At 34.1% G+C, this 9,798-nt stretch overlaps 1 long non-coding RNA gene across 1 annotated transcript; it reads left to right on the top strand.

The window, feature by feature from the left end:
• LOC105784400 (uncharacterized) lies at positions 1–1,156 on the top strand. The gene is made up of 2 exons (XR_001130489.2): positions 1–674; positions 754–1,156. It is a non-coding gene; the product is annotated as an uncharacterized LOC105784400 (long non-coding RNA).
• The last annotated feature ends 8,642 nt before the right edge of the window (positions 1,157–9,798 follow it).

The following is a 9,798-nucleotide window of genomic DNA, read 5'->3' as shown; positions in this document are numbered from 1 at the left end:
GCAGCGGATACGAACTCTAATTTTGAAACTGTGTGCAGCCTCAAAAAAAATTCTCTCCAGAACCAGAACCACCATAAACACCACCTTGTAGCCCTTGACCACTATATGTAAAAGAGGAAACTCGCACCGTGTTGGAAGCATTTAGGTCGTCGTAAGTGCAATTAAAGCGATAGAAACAGCGCTATGCCAAATGACCGAACCTGATGTAGATCTAACACTGCACTCTCGACCGGAAACCACGCCCACGCAAACACCCTCCATGCACATCGCGCGACAAATCTGAGTCAGCCACCGCAGTAACCAAAGGTGGTTCAACAAGATGAGCTTGCATCGGAACCTCACGCGCCACTCGCATCTATCGACTCTCAAACTCTAAGAGAACATCGACTAAACGCTGAAAAGGAAGAGGCTCCGTCAAGAATGAGGCCAAAGTCAACACAGCATCAAAGTCCGACGAGAGGCCAGCTAAAACAACTTCTACCTCTGACACTACCGATCCAGAGGCTGCAAGTAACACAAAAATATTTTCTATTTTTGCAACATATTCTTTTACAGTTAATTCGCCATTCTTTATAGAATGCAGATCATGTTTAATACGAGAAAATTTTGCACCAGTTAAAGCAGCAAAAAGATGATTCACTGTGCTCCAAATTTCACATACAGATTTAGCAGAGGTAAAATATGACAGAAGCAATGAACTAATTGTAGAAAGAAACCAAGAAGCTAACAATTTATCCCGTTGATTCAACACAGATGTATCTGGATTTGGAAGAAGTGCACCTTCTGGAGATGCGATGAACCGAGGTGGAGCAGACAACATGCCCTCCAAGAATCCTTGTAGCTCATATCCTTCTATTATCAACCGGATATGTTGCTTCTATTGAACAAAGTTTCCTTCCTCTAGCTTCACCGTGTCATGGCGAGGCAAAGATTGAACCAAGGATGCACTTGAAAATGACAGACTCATAGGATCAGCAGAGTTAGAATCTGTTGACGGTGCCATAACACGAAAATGGAAGCACGTACCAGGACTAGGCGGCTGATACCATGTAAGATACTATGCAAAATTATGTATGAACAGAAAAATAAACTATAGTGTAATTCTTTAATCTCTATTCCTTATCTTTGAATGAACACATTGATGAGATTATATACATATGAGAATAACAGCTCCTAACCAACTACTTAACAGACTTGATAACAAACTAACCACCTTAACAATACTATTGTTTAACATACACAAGTGAGGCAAATAGCCCACCATCCAAGCTGCCTCTGTGCTGTTAACATCTGGAATTAAGCTAAGAATCGCCATAACAATCCCTAAACGACGCAATATAGCCAACCGTCCAATCGACTACAAGTGTGGAGGACAGGCATGATTTAATTTCTCCATCTTTGGTCTATTTTTTTTATTCTTTTAAACTTATTTTTAATTGTAATTGCTTGCTTTGCAGCTTATTTTTAATATACAAGTATTGTGGCAAAAACTTTTAATATATATTTAAAATATTTTAAAATATTTATGTATTTTTATATATTTTTTTAACTTTTTAGAAATATGATCAAACAGAGATCATTGTAAATTTTAAGGATTATTTTTAAAAAATTATTATTAAATCGATACAATATGTAAAAGTTGATGGCTAAATTTATTATTATACTGATTTTTAAACTATCACATCATCCTCCCATGAGACACTTAGCAGAAATGGAAAAAGAACAATCTCGATTAAATGAGTGAAAATTTTAGAGATTTTATAAATAGGATAAAAAATATTCCAATATAATTAGGTGATCTATAGTATAATTTACTCTGCGTAGAAATTAGGGATCTTTCCTAATCACTTGAAGAGGATTCTAGTGAAAAGAAGCTGAGTAGAGAGGACCTTGGATTCTAGCTAGAAATGTTGGTGAATTTTGCTTGCAAAACATACAACTAACTTAACAATCTCATTAGTTACCAATCACAAATGGTTAAATGACTCTTTTTCTTTTTTATAGCTCAGGCCCAAGGATAACTTACCAGAGTTGTAGGCTGAGATGGCTAAATAATTTGAAATATGGTGCTAAGCTTCATCCTTGAACTTCATTCTACATGGCTAATAAGCACTCAAGGCCGAGCTAGATCCATTTTTAAATTTATATTATATTACATTATGTTATTTTTATATATTAATTAATTTTTAACACATGGAAATTAAATCTATCTTAATAAATAATTATTATAATGTGCACATACTAAAAAATGTTATATATAAAATTTTAATAAATATTAAATTAAATATAATATAAAAAAATTTGAAAACGATATAGACGGATTTAGAATGGACTTGGATTAATCATTTACCAATTTGGGCAGGCTTCAGTAACGGTTTAGACCCATATTTTGGGTTTGGCTGAGCTTGGACAAATATAAAGTGTATTAATATCATGCTTAAACCCAGCCTAAACCTAATTCGACTTGGCCCATAAACACCTCTAATCTAGATTGAAAGAAAGAGACCATGAATATGACATGTAATGAAGAACACATTGAAGAAAAAAGTAGAGTAGAAGAGAGAAAACGAAGGGAAATATCTTGTTATTATTGTAACTACTCCAATACAAGCAATTCACAACAACCTTACAACTACTGAAATAGAATTCAAAGCAAAGTCAAACAATACTCTACTCTACATTCACCCAGCTTCTTCAATTTCTGACCTGTAAGCAAAAAATAAAACATATAGAACATACAATACCATCACAAGCACATAGCTACGTAGTTAACTTGCAACTCCTTTTTGTTGAGACAACTGCATCCATCACTTGACAAAAGGCTAGAGCAGAGAGTGGTTTTAGTTGGCACATTGCTACTTGAGTTTCTCAAACCCCATATAGACAAACTTTTAGCCATCATCAAAATACTTTCTATACCCGAGAAGTTTCTCCATATTCACTTTTTTTAGCTAGATCCCCCTTTAAGAAATCATTGTTGGTATCTATTTCATGAAGTTTCCACCATATAGTGAGAAAAATAGAAAGAGTAATTTGAATAGTGGTTGTGTTGGCATTTTTAACCAAGTGCAGAACACAAAAAAATAACATAGCAGATGAAATAACTTGCTTGTGCATTCATTTCACTTTTTCATTCCAAAAATTACAATATATAACTGAGGGTGATTACAAGTTGTTAATTAATCCTACCTAATCTTCTAGGAAAAGTAAGCATAAAACTTGTACACAACCTGATTAGGTAGATCTGCACCAATCAAGGTCATTTCAATACTAACTCTACTTATTCTAACAAGTAATCTTAAGTAAGTAGACGTAGACAAAATATCAACACATGCAAACTCTTCTACATCACATCTTGTAGTTCGCCAAATTCCATAACAGCTCGCACTTAGCTTAGCTCGCATCTCTAAATGAGTTTGCATTTTGTTGTCGAGCTCACAGCTTCGCATGTCAAGTTTGCCACTGCATGAATGGCCACTTCGCAACAGGCTGGCTTTACAACCAGGCTAAATGTCTCTTGGAAGTCAAAACCACCCCTTTCCAACTACTTAAGCCTTATACTTGGCAACTGACCTATCAATATTTCTTTTCATCTTGAATATTTACTTGCATCCAATTGTCATTCTATCTTGTGCCATTGGCACTAATGACAATGTCTGATTTTTCATAAGAGTATCATACTTATGTTAAGAAACCTTGACTTTGAAAAGCTTCATTAATGGGCAATAACTCACGCTCAACTAAAATAGTTGTAGCTCTGGTAGTGATATATACTCGGGAGATGAATTATGGTACCTTAGCAAAATAATTATATAATTAAATAATTTTGTAATTAATAGACGAAAAGTCTAAACTTAATTACAAAATATTCAAACTCTAATTATATATGTTTGATTAACATCTCCACTAGCTCAATATAACTCTATACCGAATGCATAATAAGAAATTTTTGAATGAATAGATGAAAATGATGAATGAGAAATAGTGTACTAATTATTATCTGCAATAAATGCATTTTCTCGAGAAGACACAAAATGACTTAGAAATTAAATTAATTTCTTTAGGGTATCATTTAATTGTATGAAATTAAATAATTGAGTTCAAAGTGAGAATTGAATTAATTAGTCAATGTAGTTATATTTTAATTGGGGAATTAAATTAATTTACACATAAATTCTTTTATAATAAAGTCATGATGATTTTAACAAACTTTGAATTGGGTTGTGTAAATCATTAAATTGAATTAATTAATATAAAAATTATTTATGAATAGATAATCTAAATAATTTGGTCAGATAATTATATGAATTTATTTTAATACAGGTTAAGACTGAATAACATATATAGTTAAACCTAATACAAGTTAGCCTAGGAAGCCTATATTTGGCATGAGTGCTATGACACACAAGGAGTTTTACTCCTTGATGCTGCTAATTTCCTTACTTGAGGAGTCCTAAGAGGACTTGATTTTCTATTAAAATATTATTTTAATTCTCTTCTAGTTCCAATATAATTTTTTATTTTTCCTCTACAAATAAAGACTGAGTGGTGTCGAAAACACATTTATTGAGGCGAAATTTGTTGCACTTACAAGTAGAGAAAGAGAGAAAAATGAGTTTTTAACTCAAATGAGAGAAGATGATTTTATTGAATTGATGAATACCTTCAAATGGTTTTAGCCTTTTATAGGCTTTACAATAGCTAAAGTTAGTAAGCTCAAAGCTAAAATAGTAAAACTAAATACGAGGAAAATCCTCAACCATATTTGGTAATCCCTATTTTTTAGGGATGATTTTTTTACCAAAAATATCTCAACAATCCCTCCCTTAGTTTAGTACATACTTATTACTTGACATCTAAGGCCAAGTATTTTCCTAAAATTGATAAATGATGACAACTTAAGAAGCTTGGTAAATACATAAGCAACTTGATCCTCACTTCTGCATTACTCTAGCTTAATTGCTCATTCATTGCTAAGATCTCATAGAAAGTAATACTTTACATCAATATGTTTACTTCTTCCATGCAATACAAGATTCTTTGACAACCTGATGGCTAAGTTGTTATCATAGAAAATTGGAGTGGCTTTTTCTAAATTGAATTGTAGTTGTTCAAGGATTCTCCTAAGCCAAATAGCTTGACAAGCACAAGTTGTAGCAATATCAAATTCAACTTCTGTGCTTGATAATATAACATTGGATTTCTTCTTAGGTGACCACAAAATAGCCCCTATACCAAGCATAAAGACATAACCTAAAGTTGTCCTTCTATCATCTTGATCTCCTACATAATCACTATCAGTGAAGCCAATCATGTCTCTGTAGAAAATCCCAAAATCCTTAGTTCCTTGCAAGTAATGAAGGATTCTCTTGAAAACTAATAAATGCTTTTTAGTTAGGCTCTCCATGTGCCTACTATTAAGACTTACAGAATACATAATGTTTGGCCTCATAGCAGTTAGATACATCAAATTGCCTACAATTTACTTATAAAGCGTGCTATCCACCTTCTTCCCCTCTCATTCTTTAATTAGCTTTAAGGCAAACTCAGTTGGATTGTTGGTAGAGTTGTAATTCATCATCTTTAATTAACTTTTTCTGGGGGACAGAAATTTCATCATTAGATTGCATCACTTCTAGGCTAAGGAAATAGTGCATCTTCCCAAGATCAGACATCTCAAAGTCATCAATTATAGATTTCTTGAAATCAGCAAACATGACACTATCATTTCCAATAAAAATAAGATCATCAACATATAAGCACATAATGAGCATTTTCCTATTATCTCCAATTTTAACAAAAGTGTATGTTCATGTGGACACTTTTGAAACCCCGCTTTCAAAAAAATAACCCTCAATGCAACCATACCAAACACATGGAGCTTGTTTTATTCCATATAGAGCTTTCTTCAATCGATAAACTTTATACTCATTTCCAACCTTGATATAACTAAAGGGTTGTTAAAAAAATACCTCTTCCTCCAAGTATCCATATAAGAATATCGATTTGACATCTAACTAGAATATAAGCCAATAGTTTTGTGCTGTTAAAGCAATCATCAATCTGATGGTGTCATGTCTTGCAATTGGGCTATAACAACCCGTTTTCAGTGAAATCGGAACAGTGATTTTAGGACCACAAATCCGAGTCTGTAAGAAAAATTATTTTAAAATTATTTTATGGTTTACCTCATGATAGGAATATCGTATAAAAATTTTGTTAAGAAAATTTTACCGATTATATGCTTAATTGATAAAAGGACCAGATTGCATGAAATGCAAAAGTTGAGTTCTAGTAGCTAAAGGGATGAAATAGCTATGAAATTTAAAATTAGAGGTCCTTATATAACAAATAGACCATTAAGAAGAGTTAGTAGATAAGTATGATGATTCATCCATGAAAATTTAACGAAAAAAAAGTACTAAATTAGAAAGTAAAAATAATAAAAGATGATAAGTAATTAAATAATGAACATATCATCTTTTTCATCATCTTCCCTAGTTTTTTATGGAAACCCTAGCTAAGAGAAGAGAACACAAGCAAGCTTATTTGGCTTAATTGGATCCGGATAGACCAAATATGGAGTTAGATCGAGGTAAAGAAAAAGTAATGGATTAGTAGCATACATGTTCACGAACATTGTCGAGGTAAGTTCGTGTAACTAAATTGTGTATATTGATATGTTTGAATTGGATGTTGCATATGTAAATTGTATAAATGTCATATGTATGAAATTGATCACATATCCGATAATGCCCAACAAGTATTAAGTCTCGTTTGAATAAATTAAATTTGGTGGATACAGGGTTCCTGAATTAGTTGTGGTCTTGCATATGTTGCAGATACACCACAACTCGAAAGAGCGACCTGTCATTAGCCTTCTCGAGCTTCCCATTATATGGTTCTTGCGAGCTTCCCGTTCATAGCACTTCAAGGCATCCCAATTGGTTGTGATTCTGCATGTGTTGTATACACACCACAGCTCTTATGAGTGTCCCGATATATGGCTCTTCGTGAGCTTCTCGATTAAAGGCTCTTTGTGAGATTCCTAATAAATTGCTCTCCAGAGCCTTCCGATATGGCTCGCTTGAACTTCTCGATATATGGCTGTCCGAAGCTTCTTGAATATGGATCTTTTGAGCTTCCTGATATATGACTCATATGAGCTTCTTATTATATAGCTTGAGAGAAGGCTTTCCGATAATGTGCTATAAAGAGCACTCCCGAATATGAATTGACGGATTACAGTTTTGTACACCTCGAGTGTACTACCTGTGTATCCATCGATATTTCAAGTAAATTCAACGGGCAAAGTTCTGACATGGGATAATCTGAACTTGAGATGAATTATTATGGAAATGTACATTTTATATGACTAAATGATGTGGAAGGCATATATATATGAAAATTGTTATATGATGAGATCATCCTTGTTTCTTGATATTCACATGAAGTACATGGCTAACATGTTTCTTGAGGTTATATGTGTTTAGGCAAATTGCCAAATTTCTTTGGATGAATTTTGTATGCTTACCTTAAATGTAAATGTATGGTAAGTTAATTTCCCGTTATACGAACTTACTAAGCATTAAATGCTTACTCTGTTCTATTTCCTTAGTTTTATAGTATTTCGAAAGCTCGTTGGGTTGGAAGCTTGGCGGAGATATCTCACACTATCCATCAGCTCTTCTCGGTATAAATAGTAAATTAAATTTTAGGTTATAATGGCATGTATAGGTTAAAAGTGATCAAGAATGGTATATATATGTTTGGTTGAAATTAGCCATTGGTATGGCTTGTAATTGGTATGTTTTGATATGTAAAAAGTGGCCTTAATATGTTGATGTGTGTTTGAAATGGATAAATGATGGAAATCATATAGGCATGTTGAGAACTGGTTTAAGATTGTATAAATTTGGTAGAATATACCTATATGTATGTATGGTTATTTTGGCAAGTTTGCACACTTGTTTATATGAGGTATTATATCATGTAAATGACTTGATCTTGGTTGGTTTTGAATGTCTTGTATTGGCTTGAGAATATATTTAAGTGTTTATGTAGGTGAAAAGCAAGTTTGGGTGAGAAATATGGCTTGGAAATGGCCTTATTTTTTCCACACGGGCATGTGTCTCAACAGTGTGTGACACACGGCCTAGCACATGGGCGTGGGTCTTGGCCGTGTACCTCCTGTATATTAAAAATTTCAAAACTGAATGCTCAAAATTGATCACACAGCCTGGCACACGGCCGTGTGGCTTAGCCATGTGATCCCTACACCTACACACGGCCTAGCACACGGGCGTGTGACTTAGCCGTGTGACCTAAGTCAGAGAGTTACATGGGTATGGATACGGGTTGGGACACAGTCGTGTGCCCTATTTCGAATGCCCACACGGCCTGAGACATGGGTAATCACATAGGCGTGTGTCCCTGCACCTTGGAAAAATTTTGAAATTTTACGAAAAATTCTCTGAGTACTCGGTTTAGTCCCGACTTATTTCTAATGCATGTTTTGGGTCTTTAAGACTCATATAAAGGACTTTATGAATAAATTTCTAACATGAATATTAAATAATATGATTTGTAAATTCTAGTAATGCTTCGTAACCCTGTTTCGATGATGGATACGGGTTAGGGGTGTTAAAGTTATTGGTATCAGAGCTATGGTTTAGCCTATTCTCGGGAAAAACGTAGCGTATACGAGATTAGCTATACATGCCATTATATAACGTGTGATAGTGTGATATCTCCTGACAATTTTAAATATGTTTTCATATAGTAATGTCATTCAACCGACCTAAATCCGAAAAAGCTGAGAACAATGCTCAAGCTTCAGTTCAAAAAGCAGCATTAAGTAGTAGAAGGCTCGTATCTTAGGACCGAAGAGGAGAGGCTAAAGAAGCCTTATTCCAAATGATGAACGAGTGGCTTATAGAGTATGTAAGAACAAACTCGGTTGTACAACAACCTCCACCCATTCCTGTCTTTCAACCAATTCCTGATATGCCACAAGGTACAGAACTTGTAAGAACCGGTAAGCCTCATGTTGATAAAATTCGTAAATATAGGGTAAAAGAATTTAGAGCTATAGTTGAAGATGATCCGAAAAGGGATAAATATTGGTTGGAAAAAACTATTAGGGTTCTGGATGAATTATCTTGCACATCGGCCGAATGTCTGAAATGTGTTGTATCTCCGTTAAAAGATTCAACTTACCAATGGTGGAATACACTAATTTCTTTTGTACCGAAGAGAGGGTCACATGGGAATTTTTCCAAACAGAATTTAAAAAGAAATATATCAGTCAGAGATTTCTGGATTAGAAACGGAAGGAATTTTTAGAGCTTAAACAGGAGAATATGACAGTATCAGAATATGAACGGGAATTTGTTCGGTTAAGTAAATATGCCAGAGAATGTGTCTCGGCTGAAATTTTCATGTGTAAGCGGTTTGAAGAGGGTTTAAATGAAGACATAAAATTGTTAGTTGGGATTCTTGAGTTTAAAGAATTTGATGTATTAGTTGATCTGGCATACAAAGTCAAAGAGCTTAGTAAAGAAAAGAAACAAGCTGAGATGGAAGCCAAAACTACAAGTAAAAGATTTACGGGGAAGTCACAATGGTCAGTTTCAAATAAATCAAAAAGATATCATGACTGTTTTGCCACCTCTACGGGGTATTCTATGAGACACAGAGGTATTTAATGCTCTAATCCGAGATCTCAAGTTACATCTGTAGTAAGTGCGGGTAGTGTTGGAAACACCAAACCCAAAAGCAAGCACTGTAATAAATTTA

This window comes from Gossypium raimondii, chromosome 13 (genome assembly GCF_025698545.1).
Source record: "Gossypium raimondii isolate GPD5lz chromosome 13, ASM2569854v1, whole genome shotgun sequence".
In the NCBI taxonomy this organism is placed as follows: domain Eukaryota; kingdom Viridiplantae; phylum Streptophyta; class Magnoliopsida; order Malvales; family Malvaceae; genus Gossypium; species Gossypium raimondii.
The sequence above is the reverse complement of the archived record's forward strand: the minus strand, read 5'-3'. Positions and strand labels throughout refer to the sequence as shown.